Source organism: Phyllobates terribilis, unplaced genomic scaffold (assembly GCF_046119375.1).
Source record: "Phyllobates terribilis strain yellow unplaced genomic scaffold, ASM4611937v1 Scaffold_10__3_contigs__length_209671492, whole genome shotgun sequence".
NCBI classification, from domain to species: Eukaryota; Metazoa; Chordata; class Amphibia; order Anura; family Dendrobatidae; genus Phyllobates; species Phyllobates terribilis.
In genome coordinates this window covers 178,585,400-178,609,510 of record NW_027362770.1, presented here as the reverse complement: position 1 = coordinate 178,609,510, position 24,111 = coordinate 178,585,400, and the positions used below count along the sequence as shown (strand labels likewise).

At 47.0% G+C, this 24,111-nt stretch overlaps 1 pseudogene; it reads right to left on the bottom strand.

Annotated features, from left to right (window-relative positions):
* Window positions 1–14,236: 14,236 nt before the first annotated feature.
* Window positions 14,237–23,849, bottom strand: LOC141164721 (aldo-keto reductase family 1 member C1-like; annotated as a pseudogene).
* Between the last annotated feature and the right edge of the window lie 262 nt (window positions 23,850–24,111).

The following is a 24,111-nucleotide window of genomic DNA, read 5'->3' as shown; positions in this document are numbered from 1 at the left end:
TTCTGCAGAGTCATTGCTGATAATTACATAAAGGACAAATGAGATAGCAAAAACATAAATGAAGGGAAAGAGCAGAGGAAAACTCCAGAAGGTTGTTTCTTCATGATTGCCTCATTGGAAGGAAAATCTGTGGTCCCTGAAGTGGCACAGCAACCTTGTGGATCAGAGAGGGAGACCCCCTGTAGAGGATGAGATCTATATGTAGCACCCCGAGGACTCGGCTGCTACAGGGGTATTGCACCTCGAACCAGAGGTGTGGTATTCCACTCCCGGGTAAGGATGGAGTGTGGAACAGAGCTCAGACAACTGCATGCACTACACTCACCCCATTTCCGGGGGACAGAACAACGGTACTCCCACTAGGAAGATGTGCAGGTACGACAGCGTCTGTCCCCGGCTGGAGTGGGGAGGGGGGAGGAATATCCCTGTAGTGTAGGAGCAGATAGGGGAGGTACTCTGGGTATAGCTAGGAGCCCATTGGGTGCTAGTCACCTGGGCTCACACATAGAGGGAGTATATAAGGTGGGCACCATCTGGAGACAGGGTCTGTTCGGTGCAGAGAGGAGTTCAGCCAGAGAGGGCCGACAGGGAGCTGTGGCTCCGGCTGGGCCCAGCTCCAGGGCCAGGCCTGAAGCAGAGAGAAGGAGGCAGAAAGGCCCAGAGACGCAAGGAGAGAGGGAACCCTGAGATCCCACAGGAGAACGAAAAGGGTGAAGGGTTGGCAGAGAAGGGTACCGGATCCCAAACTGGTAGAGGCTAATCATCCTCAGCCAGGAACCGGAGGTCGTGGTCAAGCTTTGGCACGACCCTCACCACATCCACCAGGAAGGCATACCACGCATAGGGCCAGGGAAGCCAGGAAAGGTTTCACCACCAAGAGGCCCGAGGGAGCCGGACATAGGTGGGTCCCTGGTGAGAACGGCCAGTAGGAAGGAAGAGAGGGGAGCTCTGGACCACGCTCTGGAACGACCTGGGAGTTGGCCGAGTCCCTGACCTGGTGGACGCAGCATGACTCGAGTGGTCCTTACTGTGCACAAGCGACCGGGTAAAGAACAGTGAGTAAAGCTTTTGAAACTGCACTTCAAGCCTCCGTGTTTCGTGGTCATACCTGCACCTTCAGTACTGGGACACCCGCACCATCACTCCCCTCATCCAACTCACAATAGCCCTGAGGCCATACCCCTCCCGTTGGGGGTTATACCATCCACGCTGCACAATCCTACCACCGGCCTCAGCGGTCTGCCCTGCAGCGGCAGCTCCATAGCTGCATTCAACGGGTGGCGTAGTCGAACAATACAGTATCATCTGCCAAACACTGCCTCCTAGACTGACACCCTGGGCACGGACCGGGTCACCGCCACGAGGACTACTACTCCTATTCAGATCCGGCTCCGGGTATCCCCTGAACATGGCCCAGGGGGCGCGTCATATACATCAGAGGACAGAGGAAAGAGGTTGGAACGAGTCAAGTCCAAAAAGGGGGATGCAGCAGATGAAGACTGGAGACCATGTGAGGCTGGAGCTGCAGGATGTGAGCTACCTGGATTAGCTGCACCCCTGGGTTGTCCTTTGACACTGAACGGAGGAGCTGCTATTTTATGGCTGCTCCTCCACATTCACCCGCAAACTTTCCAAGCTATAGTGTAGATAATAGATCATAGGTAGCGATGGGCAAACCCGTGGAGGTCCATCAGATTTTAAAAAGCTACCAGAAAGGTACCCGAACTCGAACCCAAACCCGGACCCCTTCAAATGAATGGGGGGCCCGAACATCCGGTGTTTCCAACGCTGTAATCTGTGTGACAGCGCGTAAAACACCGGCTCTGATCAGCGGTAAGTTCCCACGCAGCAGCTGTAACCGGCGGTAAAAAGGTTACCGACAGTCACAGGGGTACACTAATGAGAGTACTACTCTCATCAGCGTACTACTGGTCTCTTTGATAGTGGGAGCAGTGGCATGATGCGACCTCGCAGCTGTGAATTGAGGAGACCCTGAGCTGCTGAGAGCAGCTTCAGTGACCTGCGATGACATCATTGAGGTTACCGCAGGCCACAAGCTGCGATTCCCATGGGCAGCTCAGTGTGAGCGAAATTTCTCACAGTGCTAGTGGTGATGTCATTGAGGTCACCGTAGTTCATTGGCCCGCTCACAGTGAGCTGCCCGTGGGAACCGCAGCTTGTGACCTGCGGTAACCTCAAAGAAGTCACCGCAGGTCACTGAGCTGCGCTTTCAGCAGTTCAGTGTCTCTTCGATTCCCAGCTGTGAGGTCGCATCATGCCACCGCTCAGCCATGAAATCCATATGAAGCAGAGCTGGACTCATCGTGGGACAAAGGGATTGTCGTCGGACAGGTGAGGTATATTGTATTTTATTCTTTTTAATTTTACAGTAATAAATGGGTAAAAGAGGAGGATTTAAGAACGTTACTCTATGTGTGTTTTTATAACATTTGACTTTGGGTTAGTAATGGGGGCGTCTCATAGACGCCTCTCCATTACTAACCCCTAGGCTTGATGTCAGCTGACATTACAAAGCTGACATTAACCCCACAAATATTACCCCACTTGCCACCGCACCAGGGCAAGTGGGAAGAGCGGAGACTAAGGGCAAAAATTGGTGCATCTTATGGACGCACCATTTCTGGGGCGGCTGAGAGCTGATGTTCTTAGTCTGGGAGGGGGCCAAACTACATGGCCCTTTCTTATGCTATTAATATCAGCCCGCAGCTACCTGTTTAGCCTTTGCTGGTTATTGAATATAGGGGAAACCCCACATCATTTCTTTGGGGGGGTGCTCCCTATAATAACCAGTAAAGGCTAATCAAACAGTTGTGAGCTGATATTAATAGCCTGGAACCTTTATGGCTATTGGCTCCTTCCCAGAACATTAACATCTACCCCCAGCTTTCGGCATTACCTCAGCTGGTTATGAAAATTACGGGGGTTCATGGTTAGGAGATTAGTCCCATCAGTGATGCGACCGCTATCCACACCAGCCGGAACACACTGAGCAGATCGTGAGACCCACTGCGTGTGACCGGCGGTAACCTTAATGACGTCACCGCTGGTCACAGGAATGCAGAACTTCTCACGCTCTGCTCGGTGTGAGCCGGCTGCCGTGGAGAGCGGCCACTGAAGATTCACTACTAATTGCTTTATGGGTGTATTTATAATACACACACCATGAATAGTAGTCCGGCTCTAATTCAGTTGTGTTGCATTTGTATTTTAGTGCATCCTATAATTTTTTTTTCTTTTTGCTTATATTGTGCAACATCGGAGGGAAAAATAAAGGAAATATATGTCTATTTTTACATTATTTTTTATGACCACAAAGGAACACTAGAATGCATTTTAATGTTGTTCCCTTTTCTGTAACAATTATATTAATATCGGAAACATGGGTTTTTTATTCAAACGTTAAGAATAATAGGCATTGGCAGCGGCATTTTTTAAATTATTTGTTTTAACTTTGTATTTATTTTTCATTTATTTCACACATTGTGTCCCCTATAAGCACATTGTGCCCCCCATAAGCTCATGGGGACATTTCAACAATTAAAAACGTTTTTTTTTATTTGATTTCCCCTGTAACTGGTATAATAGCCGAGTTACAGTGGGAATTCAGCCTCCTCACTGCAGAGCGGACTAGGTCTCTTAGGACACAACAGCTCCAACTCTCCCTGAACCCGGTCATAGCATGACAGTTGTCAGCGCTTTCTATATTTTATACTCGCTCAGTGCTATTTAAACAGCAATATAAAAGGCAGAGACAGTAATAAACCATATCTGCCTTCTCTATGTGGAGTCTGGCTGTGTCTGATAGCCAGGCTCTTTGCTCCTGCAGCAGCATGATCTCGTGATACAAATGCTGACTGCCCGGACGACTAAAGTTTATTAGTAATTTGGAAGTAGTTAAGTCATAAACTCAAATCAGACATATTCAGTAAAGGTGGCGATAATGTTTTTCATTATTGGTCTGGTTTAGCACGTGGCTTTTATTTGCATTCTGATTGGTCGGCTACTTAGCCATGACTAAAAACGTTACTCGAAACGCGTTTGCTATGCCACTACTGGCAACAATAGTTTTGGTAGTTTATCTCCATTCCTGGTGCTAGATGTGCATCTCTGAGATTCATTCCTGCCTTGAACGTCCATCAGGCTAAACGTGCTCCCACCCTGACATCTATCAGCCGTTAGAACAAGAGGACATCTTGTGACTGCTTCACATTGTCTTACATCAATGACCGTGGCACATCCGGAAGCGGCGTGCATAGATAGTACTTACGGCAAGTTTGTGTGGCTGCAGCTTTAACCCTGAGAGAGTTTTAAAGTTTCGCCAACTCGGGTGCTTCTTCAGGCTCATAACTACAGTACATTTTTTGACTTCGAGTCCTGAAGACGCACCAAATTAAGATAGACACATGTGAACATTAATGAACTTGGCACATCTTATGCAAGCTGATTGTTGGTAGAGACTGGTGATAGTCTTCATGAATTCACCCTAAGGCATTCCCTTTCTATGATTTCACACTTGACTTTGACTTCAAAATGTGCTTAAAAAAACCCGAAAGTAGAAACATGCCATAAGATCAGTGGAATAACTGGTCGTACTGGTTATTATTTGTTATATTATGTTATGCCTCATGTTTTATCTTTAGTTGTAGATGAGGAATGTGTAGCCCTTTAAGAAAGGTAATGTGTGCATAGACCTAACTGTGGCTGCCATTTATATAAATGGCAACTCGTTTCATTTTCAGTAAACAGTAGAATGATGTGCTTTATCAAAAAGCTCTATGTTGGTCTCATCAGTCTGCAAGAAGCTTTCTTGTACATTTTGGCAAACTGCATCTAGCTTTTTTATGCCTCTGTGTCAGCAGTGGGGTCCTGTCACAGGTGTATCAAGCGTGACAGACAGTCCTTCTGGATCCGGCTTTAGAAGGTCACTGCACTTGGCTTTGCAGACGCTTTCTTGATCCTTTCATCTTTGTAGTGTAGTGAAATCCTTCTCCTTCTAGGACCCAGCAGTGACCTCCACCTTCTGTTTCTAATTAACACACCCTTGCTTGATAGTTAAAAACTCAGTGTCTCCAGAGAGTCGCCGGTGATAGCTCTATTTTCCTCCGTCCAGGCCTGAAGTACTAGTAGTCGGCTAGTATCTTTTTGAAGTTCCCTTGGAGGACAGTTGACATGATCTCTCTAGTGTCTTCTCAAGCTAAGTGTATCCCCTTTGTTTGTTTACCTTGTTGCCTTTAGTTACAGTGGGGCCTGACTAGTGTGGTGCCCTGCTGCGCATTGGTGCCACAGAACCCAGAAGGGTGCATGGATGGACTTCTCCACAAGAGGCCCTCACACATTCACACATCTCCACCCTACCACCTCAGACCAGCAGAGGGAGCCCGTTAGGGACATATATAGGGAGGGTGGAGCCAGGCAGCTCAGTTAGTTGTGAGTGAGTTCAGAGTCTAGTGCTCAGTGAGAGAGCAGCACACAGGCTGCTGTGTGAGGCAAGTTGAGGCCTACAGCACGCTGAAGCCTAGTGAGGGCCCTGAGTGTGGCCGAAGGCGAGAGGAGAAGGAATAAGTAGCGAGGGGGGCAGAGGAGCATACCAGACTCACCCTGATATATAAACCGGACATCGGGTCCGAGCCTACAGGGACCCTTAATACCCAGTAGGAACCACTGGAACCCCTGGAGGACTACAGGTCCCAGGTTCACCAAATGCTGATTGCAGTACCAGGGCTAAGAGTCACGGAGGCCCCAGCATCCAGGCAGAGTGATCTCCAAAGAGAAGGCCCTACCACCAGGTCAGCAGGTGCAAGGAGAGACAGTAACCAATCTAGGCCTAGTTCCAGGCAGGCCAGAAGCTTAGAGAATAAAGCCACGGATCAGGAGGCCCTATACCCGCTCACTGGGGAAAGTCCAGAAGTGCGCCCTTCGTCTGGAGTACCCTGGACCGTGCCTGCATCGCCACCAGTAAAGGTACTGAAGCTTACCCCTGTGTGAGTGTCCGTCTTTCCTCCGGGATCGTCCTGCCATCTCTCCCCTGCACCACCATCCATTACATCCCACGCTGCCCTGAGGCCCGCTCCACCTGTGGGGAGCCATTCCATCGCAAGCTGCCCTACCATCTGCCTCAGAGGACTGCTCTGCAGCGGCGGCCCCTTTAGCCCCATTTCACAGGTGGCGTCACGAACTATTCCAAAAACTCCATATAAATAATAACTCCCCTTTTCATTGACCGCCCTGGGTCACGGACCGGGCTAGCCACCGTGATATCCCCTATACCGGCCTCCGTAGGCCCGGCTGCCGAGTACCCCACGTCAACTAGTGTTCACCTCGTCCCCTCCCTACCTATGGCCTAGCTCTATGGACATTCAGGGATTATTTTTCCTGATAGGCGATAGGTGCGGAACCTATTTAGGGATGATAGAGCAGTCAGGGTGATACTAGATCTGCCTAAGGGTCTCCACTCCCCCTTTCCCTAGTTGTTGGGCTCCCTTCCCCCTCTTCCCATCATTGTACACTTGTTCCTTTGCTCACCAAGCGTGACAGGTCCTCCTGGGTCTCCTGCCATAGCGTTTCATTTCATTCACATATCCCAGACTGACTGGCGTGAGCGTGGTTAGTGATCCCACTGTACCATGAACCGAGGAGTGCCTGGAGGGGCGTGACTAAGTATCAACCCGATCCGACCAAGGTCGCACGGCGGCTCAGTCGACTCCGTGGACCAAGGAGGAACCGAGCAGAGGGACCAGGTGCGACTCCAGGTCAGACCCCGGTCACAGTTGTTGACCCACACTGGGGAATGCAGGAACAGGCAGGTTAGACTGGCATACAGGCAGGTGGGCATTGGCAAGTACGGCTGGTATGCAGACAGGTGGGTACTGGCAAGTACGGCTGGTATGCAGACAGGTGGGCACTGGCAAGCACGGCTGGTATGCAGACAGGTGGGCACTGGCAAGCACGGCTGATATGCAGACAGGTGGGCACTGGCAAGCACGGCTGGTATGCAGACAGGTGGGCTCTGGCAAGCACGGCTGGTATGCAGACAGGTGGGCACTGGCAAGCACGGCTGGTATGCAGACAGGGAGATACTGGCAAGCACGGCTGGAGTGCAGACCGGGAGGTACTAGCAGGTTGGAGCGCAGGCTGGATAGGGTCCAGTACAGACTGGGAGACAGATACAGAGCCGCAGATGCGGTAGACAAGCAGAGTAAAGCGAAACCGCTGGAGCGGAGGACAAGGCAGAGCAGAGAAGAACTGCTGGTTCGGTGAGCAAGCAGAGCGGAGCGAAAACCGCAGGTGCAGTGGGCAAGGCAGAGCAGAGCGGAACCGCCGGAGCGGTAGACAAGGCAGAGCAGAGAGAAACCGCAGGTGCGGTGGACAAGGCAGAGCAGAGCGGAACCGCCAGAGCGGTGGGGAAGGCAGAGCAGAGAGAAGCCGCCGGAGCGGTGGGCAAGGCAGAGCAGAGATAAGCCGACGGAGCGGTGGGCAAGTCAGAGCAGAGAGAAACCGCTAGTGCGGTGAGCAAGGCAGAGCAGAGAGAAGCCGCCAGAGCGGTGGGCAAGTCAGAGCAGAGAGAAGCCGCCGGAGCGGTGGGTAAGTCAGAGCAGAGCGAAGCCACCGGAGCGGTGGGTAAGTCAGAGCAGAGAGAAGCCGCCGGAGCGGTGGGTAAGGCAGAGCAGAGGGAAGCCGCCGGAGCGGTGGGCAAGTCAGAGCAGAGAGAAACCGCCGGAGCAGTGGGCAAGGCAGAGAGGACAGGGCTCTGTTCACATGGAACAGACTGGAAAATACAGGAAGATACGGAGGAAGGGAAAAGGGACAAGCAGAACCAGATACACACAAGGTACTTCCTATGAAGTAGCGAGTGGACACAAAACTCACAAACAGAAGTACAGAGACAACGAGTTGGAGTTAGGTGCAGGTTCAGATACTGCAGGAAAAGGGAAGGTACGGACATAGAGAAAAACAGGTAACAGACTAGGATACAGTTCAGACAGGAACTGCTACTGCAATGAGATACAAGAACAAGCCTGGGAATACAGCCCCCAGAGTGGCAGAAACAGACTAGAAGTCACAGGTAACAGGCTTGGGAATACAGCCCCCAGAGTAGCGGAAACAGACTAGAAGTCAGAGATAACAAGTCTGAGAATGCAGCCCCCAGAGTGGCGTAAACAGACTAGAAGTCAGAGATAAAAGGACAGGACCTGGCAATACAGTTGCAAAGACAAACTGAGTGAAGGTGTTGCTCAGGCACCTCCTACTGGGTGGAGGGGGTTTAAACATCCAGTGACTCACAGCAATAGGCTGGAGACGCATTAGGGTGCGCCCACAGCAGCTATAAGAATCAGGAAGCAACCGGGCCGCCGCCCTAAGCAGTCAGTCAAGGGACATGCACACAGCATGAACTGGAGCAAGGTTTGTAGGCTGGACTGACAGGTAAAATTGCGGTCTTGCATAGTGGGAGGTGGTGCACTATGCAAGCACGCCGCCAGGGATGTTACAGGCTGCTTATCCACCATCTCGACTATCCGGTGTTGCAACCTTTCATCAATTTTTCTCTGCCAGGAGATTAGCTACAGTGCCTTGGGTTGTAAACTTCTTGATTATGTTGCGCACTGTGGACAAAGAAACATCAAGATCTCTGAAGATGGACTTGTAACCTTAAAATTGTTGATAATGTTCAACAATTTTGGTTCTCATGTCCTCAGACAGTTCTCTTCTCCTCTTTCTGGTCTCCATGCTTAGTGTGGCACACACAGACACACAATGCAAAGATTGAGACAACTTCTCCCCTTTTTATCTGGCTTCAGGTGTGATTTCTGTATTACCCATACCTGTTACTTGCCACAGGTGAGTTTGAACAAGCATCACATGCTTGAAACAAAGTTGTTTACCCACAATTTTAGAAAGGTGTCAATAATTGTGTTCGGCCCATTTTTGGTGTTTTGTGTTAAATTATGTCCAATTTGCCTTTCTCTGCTTTTTTTTGTGTTGTTGCAAAACACAAAATAAATAAACATGTGTATAACAAAACATGTGTAATTGCAATAATTTTCTGGGAGAAATACTTCATTTTTTGGAACAATTTGAAGGGTGCCAACACTTTCTGTCATGATTGTATATGGTAATTAAGTGCACTGTATATAGGGGCATATAGCAAGCAGGTGGCTGCAATGCAGGGCCGGCGCCAGCACCCGGCGCACCCGGGCAAGTGCCGGGGCCCTGAGCAGGTGGGGGCCCACTCGCCGTCAGGCTCCCCGCTGTGTTATGGGACCCGTGAGCGGAGGAGAGCGGTGACAGCGCCCGCTCCCCCCGCTTGCTCAGGGTCCCGACAGTCGGCGAAACAATACTTACCTCTCCTCGTGCCTCCGCAGCAGCTCCGGTCTCTTCCGTGTCCTCTGACTGTGATGTCTTTACACCGCGCTCTCTCCTGAGCCGTCACAGCGCAGAACGGGAAGACGCCGGCGACGCTGGAGTCCAGAGCAGCAGCAGATGAGAAGTGAGGTGAGTATTTGATTATTTTTTTTTAATGTATGGAGGCATGGAGCATTATAAGGGAGGGGTGACTTCCTGATCCTGCATGGGGCATTAAAGGGGGGGGGGGGAGTGACATCCTTCATGGGGCATTATAAGGGAGGGGGGGAGTGACATACTTCATGGGGCATTAAAAGGGAGGGGGGTGAAATCCTGCATGGGGCATTATAAGGATGGGGGGGAGTGACATCCTGCATGGGGCATTATATGGGAGGGGGGGAGTGACATCCTGCATGGGGCATTATAAGGAAGGGGGGGGGGAATCCTGCATGGGGCATTTTAAGGAGGGGGAGTGACATCCTGCATGGGGCATCATAAGGGAGGGGTGGTGACATCCTGCATGGGGCATTATATGGAGGGAAGTGACATCCTGCATGTGGCATTATAAGGGGGGGTGACATCCTGCATGGGGCATTATAAGGGGGGGAGTGACATCCTGCATGGGGCATTATAAGGGGGGAGTGACATCCTGCATGTGGCATTATAAGGGGGGGGTGACATCCTGCATGGGGCATTATAAGGGGGGAGTGACATCCTGCATTGGGCATCATATGGGGGGGAGAGGTGACATCCTGCCTGGGGCATTATAAGGGGGGGAGTGACATCCTGCATGGGGCATTATAAGGGGGGGTGACATCCTGCATGGGGCATTATAAGGGGGGGAGTGACATCCTGCATGGGGCATTAAATGGGGGGGAGGTGACATCCTGCCTGGGACATTAAAAGGGGGGGGGAGTGACATCCTGCATGGGGCATTATAAGGGGGGGGTGACATCCTGCATGGGGCATTATAAGGGGGGAGTGACATCCTGCATTGGGCATCATATGGGGGGGAGAGGTGACATCCTGCCTGGGGCATTATAAGGGGGGGGTGACATCCTGCATGGGGCATTATAAGGGGGAGTGAAATCCTGCATGGGACATTATAAGGGAAGGGCGGTGAAATCCTGCATGGGGCATCATAAGGGAGGAGGGGGGGGTGACATCCTGCATGGGGCATTAAAAGGGGGGAGTGACATCCTGCATGTGGCATTATAAGGGGGGGTGACATCCTGCATGGGGCATTATGAGGGGGGGAGTGACATCCTGCACGGGGCATTATAAGGAAGGGGGGAGAGGTGACATCCTGCATGGGGCATTAAAAGGGGGGGGAGTGAGATCCTGCATGGGCCATTATATGGGGGGAGTGACATCCTGCATGATGCATTAAAAGGGGGGGAAGTGACATCCTACATGGGACATTATATGGGGGGGAGTGACATCCTGTATGGGGCATTATAAGGGGGGGTGACATCCTGCATGTGGCATTATAAGGGTGTGACATCCTGCATGGGGCATTATAAGGGGGGTGACATCCTGCATGGGGCATTATGTGGGGGGAACAGCCTCCATGGAGCATTATGTGGGGGCACAGCCTGCATGGAGCATTATATGGGGGCCAGTATCCTGTATGGAGCGTTATAAGGGGGCCAGTATCCTGTATGGAGCGTTATAAGGGGGCCACTATCCTGTATGGAGCGTTATATGGGAACCAGTATCCTGTATGGAGCGAAATAAGGGGGCCAGTATCCTGTGTGGAGCATTATATGGGGGCCAGTATCCTGTATGGAGCGTTATGTGGGGGCCAGTATCCTGTATGGAGCGTTATATAGGGGCCAGTATTCTGTATGGAGAGTTATATGGGGGCCAGTATCCTGTATGGAGCTTTATATGGGGGCCAGTATCCTGTATGAAACGTTATATGGGGGCCAGTATTCTGTATGGAGCGATTCACCGGTTTCTGAGCTATTCTGGAATTTACAATAGATATCACTCATGTAATGTAAGAAGTGAAATCTTTTGCCTTGTACTATATATATACAGTACAGACCAAAAGTTTGGACACACCTTCTCATTTAAAGATTTTTCTGTATTTTCATGAATATGAAAATTGTACATTCAGACTGTAGGCATCAAAACTATGAATTAACACATGTGGAATTATATACTTAACAAAAAAGTGTGAAACAACTGAAAATATGTCTTATATTCTAGGTTCTTCAAAGTAGCCAACTTTTGCTTTGATGACTGCTTTGCACACTCTTGGCATTCTCTTGATGAGCTTCAAGAGGTAGTCACCGGAAATGGTTTTCACTTCACTGGTGTGCCCTGTCAGGTATAATAAGTGGGATTTCTTGCCTTATAAATGAGGTTGGGACCGTCAGTTGTGTTGTGCAGAAGTCTGGTGGATACACAGCTGATGGTCCTACTGAATAGACTGTTAGAATTTGTATTTTGGAAAGAAAAAAGCAGCTAAGTAAAGAAAAACGAGTGGCCATCATTACTTTAAGAAATGAAGGTCAGTTATTCCAAAAAATTGGGCAAACTTTGAAATTGTCCCCAAGTGCAGTTGCAAAAACCATCAAGCACTAGAAAGAAATTGGCTCACATGAGGACCGCCCAAGGAAAGGAAGACCAAGAGTCACCTCTGCTTCTGAGGAGAAGTTTATCCGAGTCACCAGCCTCAGAAATCACAGTTTAACAGCAGCTCAGATTAGAGGCCAGGTCAATGCCACACAGAGTTCTAGCAGCAGACACATCTCTTCAACAACTGTTAAGAGGAGACTTTGTGCAGCAGGCCTTCATGGTAAAATAGCTGCTAGGAAACCACTGCTAAGGACAAGCAACAAGCAGAAGAGACTTGTTTTGACTAAAGAACACAAGGAATGGACATTAGACCAGTGGAAATCTGTGCTTTGGTCTGATGAGTCCAAATTTGAGATCTTTGGTTCCAACAACCGTGTCTTTGTGCGACGCAGAAAGGGTGAACCGATGGATTGTACATACAGTACCTGGTTCCCACCGTGAAGCATGGAGGAGGAGGTGTGATGGTGTGGGGGTGCTTTGCTGGTGACACTGTTGGGGATTTTTTCAAAATTGAAGGCATACTGAACCAGCATGGCTACCACAGCGTCTTGCAGCGGCATGCTATTCCATCCGGTTTGCGTTTAGTTGGACCATCATTTATTTTTCAACAGGACAATGACCCCAAACACACCTCCAAGCAGTGTAAGGGCTATTTGACCAAGAGAGAGAGTGATGGAGTACTACGCCAGATGACCTGGCCTCCACAGTCACCAGACCTGAACCCAATCGAGATGGTTTGGGGTGAGCTGGACCGCAGAGTGAAGGCAAAAGGGACAACAAGTGCTAAGCATCTCTGGTAACTCCTTCAAGATTGTTGGAAGACCATTTCCGGTGACTACCTCTTGAAGCTCATCAAGAGAATGTCAAGAGTGTGCAAAGCAGTCATCAAAGCAAAAGGTGGCTACTTTGAAGAACCTAGAATATAAGACATATTTTCAGTTGTTTCACACTTTTTTGTTAAGTATATAATTCCACATGTGTTAATTCATAGTTTTGATGCCTTCAGTGTGAATGTACAATTTTCATAGTCATGAAAATACAGAAAAATCTTTAAATGAGAAGGTGTGTCCAAACTTTTGGTCTGTACTGTATATTTCTCTGCGGTATCTGTGCATCATGAATCGTGGTATGTGTTAAAGGGGCCCACTGAGACTCTTTCGCCCGGGGCGCACAAAAACCTGGAGCCGGCCCTGCTGCAATGTATATAGATTACATATGGCAGCCACATTGCATGTGACTAATTGTAGCTTCCATAAAACTATATGTCATGCATGAATGTATGGGCACTTAACAGAAGAAGGTGACAGGTACAGTATATGGGGACATGCAGATTTGCAGACAAATCTGGATGGGTTGGCAGCTATGACCTCACAATAATTACCCATAGGAGCTCTGTGTTCTGCTATATAGGGTTCTGTACATAGGAGCGCCAAGCTATCAGGTAGACATGAGCATAAATATACAAACAACCATGATCCGGCTTCCATTTACAGTATGTACTCCGTGGCAAATAGAACAGGGCAACATGGGCAACTGTTGTGTTTTAAAGCCTCTACAACATCATGATATCACTGCACAATGCAAGGAGCTTATATTTTACAGGATATAATTGCAGCCAGTATTGTGGAATTTCTTAAGAAATTACCAAAAGACATGAAGAAACTTTTACAATTAAAATAACTGATAATTTTGAAAAATTTGTAAAAATTCTGAGAAACCAAAAACACATATTTTAAACTCCTCACTGGTAAGTTCTACAGGTGACAATTTTTTTCAACCAGAAATACTGAAAAATATCAAACAGAACTAACATGTGGGAACAGAGACTCCTAAAGGGAGATTGTAGTGATCAGAACTGAAGGGCTATTGTATGCATGGTTACAAAGCTGACCCTGGGGACACTCTCACGTCATGATATCTTGATACTGATGATGCTCTTTTGTTTCATTTGTTTCTTTTCACATATCATATTTAAAGCCAGAGTAGTAAATCTGAAACTTTCTTGGTGGAAAACAACAGAAAAGAATGTTTTAAACTAAAATAATAAAACTGAGATTCATGTAAATTTAAGGATGTTTATAAAGCTAAAGGACCGCTATGGGCACGATCATAAACGCCTCTACAGATTTTAAGCTATTTGACAGCCATGTGAAAGACTGAAAACAATGAAATTGATACCATGTTGTACAGAATTCTAAGAGGATTCAAGGTATTGAATTACATCATTAATTTTTCATGAGTTAAAGGGGTATTGACAAAACTTTAAAACATATAACACCTTCAAATTAAATTGGACATAAAATCTATTTTATTGCAATATACAGACGAATGCTATACATTTGACTTAGGACACAAAGAGATTTTGCTGTGGAATTGCAGCATCTGAACTCAGCCTTAGAATTTCTCTTTGTACTGTATGTTAAAATGTATCTATGTGATGTCATTTCTGAGCCATAATAAGTGTTACACCACAGTCAAAATCTATATCATAGATAGTATATTCTCTGCAGATTGGAATCTGCTAGAGTAAGATACTAAGACACAGACATGAATAGGACGAATCCAGAGAAACTATCCAATGTTCTTAATATTCATCGTGATATGGATACTTAGGGCTTTCTTTCCAGCTAAAATAAAAAAAAAAAGAATATAAAAGTAAACTAAGTACATAAAATATAAGATAATAAAAATACATTAAAAATAATTGTAAAAATAATAATAAATAAAAGTAAATATAAAGAATAAATTATGAATAAATATGTTCTCGAAAACTAGAATGCCAGGAAAGACACTTACGGATGGATAATCACGTAACGCAGGTTTTTATTGACTCCATCTACAGATTTCATGTCTTCATCACTTAATTCAAAGTCAAAAACCTGTAAGTGAAAAGTAATAAACAATGTCGATTGTTTTTAAGATAAAGGAAATTATAGGAATTAGAATCACTTCATTTACCTGGAAGTTTTGCTTAATCCTCTCAGGGCTGAAGCTTTTTGCCAAGACGACACATCCCCTCTGTAGCAGATATCTCATGGCCACCTGTGCAGGAGAACGGTTCAGCTTCTTAGCGATTGTATTTACAACGGGGTCTTCAAGTACTTTGGGGGAATTCTGATCAATCCTGTCAGAACGAAAACAAACAAAATTTCACACTTTTCCTAATAGTTTGGCTATGGGATAGGCGATAAGCAATTTTTTTTAGGGTACTCCAAAAAACACCAGCAAAATAGTCATTATAGGGCCTTCTGTGATGTCTCATTCTATGAATGACACTATTATATGAGCACTATATGTGATGTTATCATATGCATACTATGGATCAGATCTCGGCCTGTGGGCCACATCCTGCCCTACCCCGCCTGTGGGGCTCACACTTAATATACGGAGGCTATGTGTGTCTCACACTGTATATATGGAGGCAAGGTGGGGCTTATACTGTATATATGAAGGCATAATTATCTATATATATAATCGTCTTATCCCGTCTGTCTGTCTGTCTGTCTATCTGTCTGTCTGTCTGTCTTTCTGTCTGTCTTTCTGTCTGTCTGTCTGTCTGTCTGTCCAGGAAATCCCACGTCGCTCATATCGAGAGGTGCTCATCTCCCGGCCGGTACCAGCAGAAGGACCTCGACCGCCGGACCCATCTGCGGAACGGAGATGCAGCCGGGAGATGACCGGCGCGAGGCGCTCATCTCCCGGCCGGTAGCAGCAGAAGGACCTCGACCGCCGGACCCATCTGCGGAACGGAGATGCAGCCGGGAGATGACCGGCGCGAGGCGCTCATCTCCCGGCCGGTAACAGCGGAAGGACCGCCGACGTCGCTGACCTCCATGCGGAAGGGAGGACCGGGGAGCGGCGCTGCGGGTCGGGATACTTCTGCTCCGAGCGCCTGCTCATGTCCCGGGTTCTTGCTGCGGAAGAAGCCGCACAGACCGCGCCACTCCCCGGTCCTCACCAAGACGATTCGATGATTGGTCGCGCTCTTCGGACCAAGATTTGGGCGCCAAATTTAAATATCGGCCGCGACCAATCACCTATCTTGGCTCCACATTTAAATACCGCTGTGCTGATTGGTCGCCGACGCTGGGCGCGACCAATCACCGATTTTGGCGCCACATTTAAATAGCGTCCGCGACCAATCAGCACAGCGGTGTTTAAATGTGGAGCCAAGATAGGTGATTGGTCGCGGCCGATATTTAAATTTGGCGCCCAAATCGGTGATTGGTCGCGGGCAGCGTCCGCGACCAATCAGCACAGTAGTGTTTAACTTTTGCGGCAAGATCAGTGATTGGTCGCGGGCCATTTAAATAGCGGCCGCGACCCATTGGATGTCAGCGCCGCTCCCCGGTCCTCCCTTCACACCCTAGCCGCATGGATGTCAGCGCCGCTCCCCGGTCCTCCCTTCACACCCTAGCCGCTGATGTCCCCACAGTATCCGCATCGTGTTACAAAGGTCCGGACATTTGTGTTAAAAATCGCAGATTGGTCGCCGACGCGATGGTCGCCGTCAGCGGCTATGGTGTGAAGGGAGGACCGGGGAGCGGCGCTGACATCCAATTGGTCGCGGCCGCTATTTAAATGTGCCGCACAAATCGTTGATTGGTCGCGGTCTTGGCCCGCGACCAATCACTGATCTTGCCGCAAAAGTTAAACACTACTGTGACTGTGCTGATTGATCGTGGACGCTGCCCGCGACCAATCTCCGATTTGGGCGCCAAATTTAAATATCGGCCGCGACCAATCACTGATCTTGGCTCCACATTTAAACACCACTGTACTGATTGGTCGCGGACGCTATTTAAATGTGGTGCCAAAATCGATGATTGGTCACGCCCAGCGTCGGCGACCAATCAGCGATTTTTAACGCAAATGTCCGGACCTTAGTAACACCATGCGGATACTGTGGAGACATCAGCGGCTAGGGTGTTAAGGGCGGACCGGGGAGCGGCGCTGCGGGTCGGGATACTTCTGCTGCGAGCAGTCGCTCATCTCCCGGCTTTTCGCATCACAAGTAGCCGCACAGGCAGCGGCGCTCCCCGGTCCTCACTAATACAATTGCGCTCCCCGGTCCTCACCAATACGATTCGCTGATTGTTCGCGCTCTCCGCACGCGACCAATCAGTGATCTTGGCGCCAAAGTTAAACACCGCTCTGCTGATTGGTCGCGACCGCTGCCCGCGACCAATCACCGATTTGGGCGCCACATTTAAATAGCGGCCGCGACCAATCACCGATCTTGTTGCCACATTTAAACACTACTGTGATGATTGGTCGCGGACGCCAGACGCGACCAATCAGCGAGCTTGGCGCCAAATTTAAACAACGCTCTGCTGATTGGTCGCGGACTCCAGCCGCGACCAATCAGCGAGATTGGCGCCAAATTTAAACAACGCTCTGCTGATTGGTCGCGGATGCCGGCCGCGACTAATCAGCATTATTGGCGCCAAATTTAAACCCCGCTCTGCTGATTGGTCGAGGCCGGCAACCGCGACCAATCAGCAGTATTGGCGCCAAATTTAAACCCCGCTCTGCTGATTGGTCGAGGCCGGCAACCGCGACCAATCAGCAGTATTGGCGCCAAATTTAAACTCCGCTCTGCTGATTAGTCGTGGTCGCCGTCCGCGACCAATCAGCAATATTGGCGGAAAATTTAAACTCCGCTCTGCTGATTAGTCGTGGTCGCCGTCCGCAACCAATCAGCAGTATTGGCGCCAAATTTAAACCCCGCTCTGCCGATTGGTCGCGGTTGCCGGCCGTGACCAATCAGCAGTATTGGCGCCTAATTTAAACCCCGCTCTGCTGATTGGTCGTGGTTGGCAACCGCGACTAATCAACATTATTGGCGCCAAATTTAATCCCCGCTCTGCTGATTGGTCGCGGTTGCCGGCCGCGACCAATCAGGAGTATTGGCGCCAAATTTAAACCCCGCTCTGCTGATTGGTCGCGGTTGCTGGCTGACATCAATCAGAAGTATTGGCGCCAAATTTAAACACCGCTCTGCTGATTAGTCGCGGTCGCTGTCCCTTACCAATCAGCAGTATTGGCGCCAAATTTAAACCCCGCTCTGCTGATTGGTTGCAGTTGCCGGCCTCAACCAATCAGCATTATTGGCGCAAAATTTAAACCCCACTCTGCTGATTGGTCGCGACCGCCGGCCGTGACCAATCTGCGATATAGGCGCCAAATTTAAACCCCACTCTGCTGATGGGTCGCGTTCGCTGGCCGTGACCAATCAGCATTATTGGCGCCAAATTTAAACTCCGCTCTGCTGATTAGTCGCGACCGCCGGCCGTGACCAATCTGCGATATACGCGCCAAATTTTAACACCGCTTTGCTGATTGGTTGCGGTTGCTGGCCTCGAGCAATCAGCGATTTTGGCGCCAAATGTAAATACCGCTCTGCTGCTTGCGCCCAGTCGGCCGCATACCTATTCTAGAATACCCGATGCGTTAGAATCGGGCCACCATCTAGTCTATATATATAATCGTCTTATCACATCTGTCTGTCTGTCTGTCCAGGAAATCCCGCGTCGCTGATTTGTCCGGCCGCGGCCAATCAGCGATGCGGGATTTGAGAAAAAGATGGCGGCCGTTAGCGGCTCATCTGCAGGACGGAGGTAAGCGGTGATGCAGCAGGGAGATGACCGGCGCGAGGCGCTCATCTCCCGGCCGCTAGCTGAACGGTGAACCGGGGAGCGGCGCCGCCGGTCGGGATGCTTCTGCTGCGAGTAGCCGCTCATCTCCCGGCTTCTCGCAGCGGAAGTAGCCTCACAAGCAGCGCCGCTCCCCGGTCCTCACTAATACGACGCTGATTGGTCGCGGTCGACGCCCGCGACCAATCAGCGATATGGAAGGAAAATTTAAACGCCGCTCTGCTGATTGGTCGCGGTGGCCGGCCGCGAGCAATCGGCATTATTGGCGCCACATTTAAACCCCGCTCGGCTGATTGGTCGCGGTGGCTGGCCGCGACCAATCAGCGATATGGGCGGCAAATGTAAACGCCGCTCTGCTGATTGGTCGCGGCCGCCAGCCGCGACCAATCAGCGATTTTGGCACCAAATTGAAACACCGCTCTGCTGATTGGTCGTGGTCGCCGGCCGTGACCTATCAGCATTATTGGCGCCACATTTAAACGCCGCTCTGCTGATTGGTCGCGGTGGCCAGCCGCGATCAATCAGCGAGATTGGTGCCAAATTTAAACACCGCTCTGTTGATTGGTCGCGGCCGCCAGCCTCGACCAATCAGCCAGATTGGCGCCAAATTTAAACAATGCTCTGCTGATTGGTGGCGGCCGCCGGCTGGCCGCGACCAATCAGCAAGATTGGCGCAACTTTTAAACACCGCTCTGCTGATTGGTCGCGGCCGCCAGCCGCGACCAATCAGCGATTTTGGCGCCAAATTTAAACAACGCTCTGCTGATTGGTCGCGGCTGCCGGCCGGCCACGACCAATCAGCGAGATTGGCGCCAAATTTAAACAACCGCTCCGGTCCTCACTAACACAGTTCGCTGATTGGTTGCGGCCGCCACCCGCGACCAATCACCGATATTGCCGCCAAATTTAAACACCGTTTTGCTGATTGGTCGCGGTTGCCGGCCGCGACCAATCAGCGATTTTGGCGGTAAATTTTAACAACGTTCTGCTGATTGCGCCCGGTCGGCCGCATACATATTATAGAATACCCGATGCGTTAGAATCGTGCCACCATCTAGTAGTAGTTATATTCTTGTACATAGGGGCAGTATTATAGTAGTTATATTCTTGTACATAGGGAGCAGTATTATAGTAGTTATATTCTTGTACATAGGGGCAGTATTATAGTAGTTATATTCTTGTACATAGGAGCAGTATTATAGTAGTTATATTCTTGTACATAGGGGCAGTATTATAGTAGTTATATTCTTGTACATAGGGGCAGTATTATAGTAGTTATATTCTTGTACATAGGAGCAGTATTATAGTAGTTATATTCTTGTACATAGGGGCAGTATTATAGTAGTTATATTCTTGTACATAGGAGCAGTATTATAGTAGTTATATTCTTGTACATAGGGGCAGTATTATAGTAGTTATATTCTTGTACATAGGAGCAGTATTATAGTAGTTATATTCTTGTACATAGGGGCAGTATTATAGTAGTTATATTCTTGTACATAGGAGCAGTATTATAGTAGTTATATTCTTGTACATAGGGGCAGTATTATAGTAGTTATATTCTTGTACATAGGAGCAGTATTATAGTAGTTATATTCTTGTACATAGGAGCAGTATTATAGTAGTTATATTCTTGTACATAGGGGGCAGTATTATAGTTGTTATATTCTTGTACATAGGGGCAGTATTATAGTAGTTATATTCTTGTACATAGGGGGCAGTATTATAGTAGTTATATTCTTGTATATAGGAGCAGTATTATAGTAGTTATATTCTTGTACATAGGGGGCAGTATTATAGTAGTTATATTCTTGTATATAGGAGCAGTATTATAGTAGTTATATTCTCGTACATAGGGAGCAGTATTATAGTAGTTATATTCTTGTATATAGGAGCAGTATTATAGTATTTATATTCTTGTACATAGGGGGGCAGTATTATAGTAGTTATATTCTTGTATATAGGAGCAGTATTATAGTAGTTATATTCTCGTACATAGGGGGCAGTATTATAGTAGTTATATTCTTGTACATAGGTGCAGTATTATAGTAGTTATATTCTTGTACATAGGGACAGTATTATAGTAGTTATATTCTTGTACATAGGGGCAGTATTATAGTAGTTATATTCTTGTACATGGGAGCAGTATTATAGTAGTTATATTCTTGTACATAGGAGCAGTATTATAGTAGTTATATTCTTGTATATAGGAGCAGTATTATAGTAGTTATATTCTTGTACATAGGAGCAGTATTATAGAAGTTATATTCTTGTACATAGGAGCAGTATTATAGTAGTTATATTCTTGTACATAGGGGGCAGTATTATAGTTGTTATATTCTTGTACATAGGGGCAGTATTACAGTAGTTATATTCTTGTACATAGGGGCAGTATTATAGTAGTTATATTCTTGTACATAGGAGCAGTATTATAGTAGTTATATTCTTGTATATAGGAGCAGTATTATAGTAGTTATATTCTTGTACATAGGGGGCAGTATTATAGTAGTTATATTCTTGTATATAGGAGCAGTATTATAGAAGTTATATTCTTGTACATAAGGGGCAGTATTATAGTAGTTATATCCTTGTACATAGGGGGCAGTATTATAGTAGTTATATTCTTGTACATAGGGCCAGTATTATAGTAGTTATATTCTTGTACATAGGAGCAGCATTATAGTAGTTATATTCTTGTACATAGGGGCAGCATTATAGTAGTTATATTCTTGTACATAGGGGACAGTATTATAGTAGTTATATTCTTGTACATAGGGAGCAGTATTATAGTAGTTATATTCTAGTACACAGGGGGCAGTATTATAATAGTTATATTCTTGTACATAGGGAGCAGTATTATAGTAGTTATATTCTTGTACATAGGGGCAGTATTATAGTAGTTATATTCTTGTACATAGGAGCAGTATTATAGTAGTTATATTCTTGTACATAGGGGGCAGTATTATAGTAGTTATATTCTTGTACATGGGGGGCAGTATTATAGTAGTTATATTCTTGTACATAGGAGCAGTATTATAGAAGTTATATTCTTGTACATAGGGAGCAGTATTATAGTAGTTATATTCTTGTACATAGGGGGCAGTATTATAGTAGTTATATTCTTGTGCATAAGGGGCAGTATTATAGTAGTTATATCCTTGTACATAGGGGGCAGTATTATAGTAGTTATATTCTTGTACATAGGGCCAGTATTATAGTAGTTATATTCTTGTACATAGGAGCAGCATTATAGTAGTTATATTCTTGTACATAGGGGCAGCATTATAGTAGTTATATTCTTGTACATAGGGGCAGTATTATAGTAGTTATATTCTTGTACATAGGAGCAGTATTATAGTAGTTATATTCTTGTACATAGGGCCAGTATTATAGTAGTTATATTCTTGTACATAGGGGCAGTATTATAGTAGTTATATTCTTGTACATAGGAGCAGTATTATAGTAGTTATATTCTTGTACATAGGGGCAGCATTATAGTAGTTATATTCTTGTACATAGGGGCAGTATTATAGTAGTTATATTCTTGTACATAGGAGCAGTATTATAGTAGTTATATTCTTGTACATAGGGGGCAGTATTATAGTAGTTATATTCTTGTACATAGGGGCAGTATTATAGCAGTTATTTCCTTATATTTGCCTACTTTCTAGGACACCACCACATATAATAAACCAATGTCCTCGTTCTTACCAGCCCTCTACTCTGCTGGACCCCAGCACACTGTACCCGACCAGCACGATATCACGAGATTTGCAGAACTCCAGTAATTTGCTCTGGTTGAGGAATATGTGACATTCTACCTGTGTAGAGATTCAATATCTCATTATTATATATAATATTGCATACAATGTGCAATTATTTAAAGAACATTTTACTCTAAACAACATAACGATGGTAAAATATTACAATAATATGGCTGCTTTTTTTTTCACAAACAGTGCCACAACTGTCTATGGGTTGTATCTCGTATTGCAGCTCCATTAATGGGAATTGAGCTGAACTGCAATACCACACACAACCTGTAGGAAAGAGTGGCGCTGTTTTTTTTTAATATTGAATTTTTTTACTTTTTAGGATATTTATGTGTGATTTATTCTTAATGTCCTGTGATATGTACCTGGTTGCACACTGGTTTGTACTTGAGTCCTGGCATTTTGAGAATCAGCTCAAGTTGACTTCGGTTAAAATTGGAGACTCCGATGGATCGGACGAGGCCGGCGTCTCTGCACGCTTCCATAGCCTAGATATTATGGTGGTATAATTAAAGAGATGCTCCATCTGAAACTGGGACTCTTACTTTTAGATAATTTACCTTCCATGTTTCTCGGATATCTGTGTTATGAAAAACAAATTTCCCATTTTCATCTATGGGAAAGAGATCATCTCCAGGCTGGAGGGGAAAAAAAGAATTCACATATAATTCATATCTTCCACTCTGATCCCACGGCCGATCCCAGACATATATCCACAAACCTTAAACTCCACAGGGGTGTGGATAAGGAAGAGATCCACGTAATCCAGCTGCAGATCCTTCAGAGATTTCTCCAGCCCGAGTCGGACCCTCTCGGGAGTGTGGTTATTACCCCAAAGCTGCAGAATAAAAAAATAACCTATAACAGCTCATCATCGCCACCTAGTGGCCATGTTAAAGTGAAAAAATATATATATATATATTTTAATTGGTCACCTTCCCAGTGTAAAAAATGTCTTCCCTCTTCACCGTCCCATCTGCAATTTTTGATCTAATGGCTTGGCCGACCTGGACCTCATTCCCGTATAAAAGGGCGCAGTCGATGTGGCGGTATCCGACGTCAATGGCCACTTTGGTGCTCTCACAAGCCTGTTCTTTGGTGTACTGTGCAGAGAGTGCATAAGATGCAATTTTTTTTATAAATCTCAATGTTTCCCTATGGGGTAAATGTCGCACGGAATGATGGCACGGGGTCCCAAACAGGGAAACATTGTGATGGTGAGAGACCAGCAAAAATGCCGCTTTGCCTTGGGTTCAGTGGTGTAGCCTCTACTTTATGTCTAATGCACTCACCGTGTCCGGGGCGTAGGTGCCAAATCCGATCACTGGCATTTTATGCCCATCGTTCAACAACACGTAGGAGTCCGGCTTCAGAGCCATGGTGCAATGTGTCCCAGTGTCTCGCAGTGCACAAGGTGCTGCCTGCATTTATCCAGTCCTTCCCCTGTCGTATAGCCCATCCCATAGGTGAGTGAAGGCAGCTGCCTGTTCAGCCGGTAATCTGCAGCGTCATTGCTTAATAGTTACATGAAAAAACATGGAATGGGTGAAATGTGAATGAAGGGCGAGGACACGGGGAAAACTGCAGAAGGTTGTTTCTTCACGATTGCTTCATAAGAAGTACGGTAGTCTAAAAAAAAAGAAAACATAAAGCGTTTCCTCCTGATCCCAAGTGAGCATTTATAATCCCGAGTGTGGATCAGACAATGTTGTTGTTTCCAAGTGTCGATCAGACTA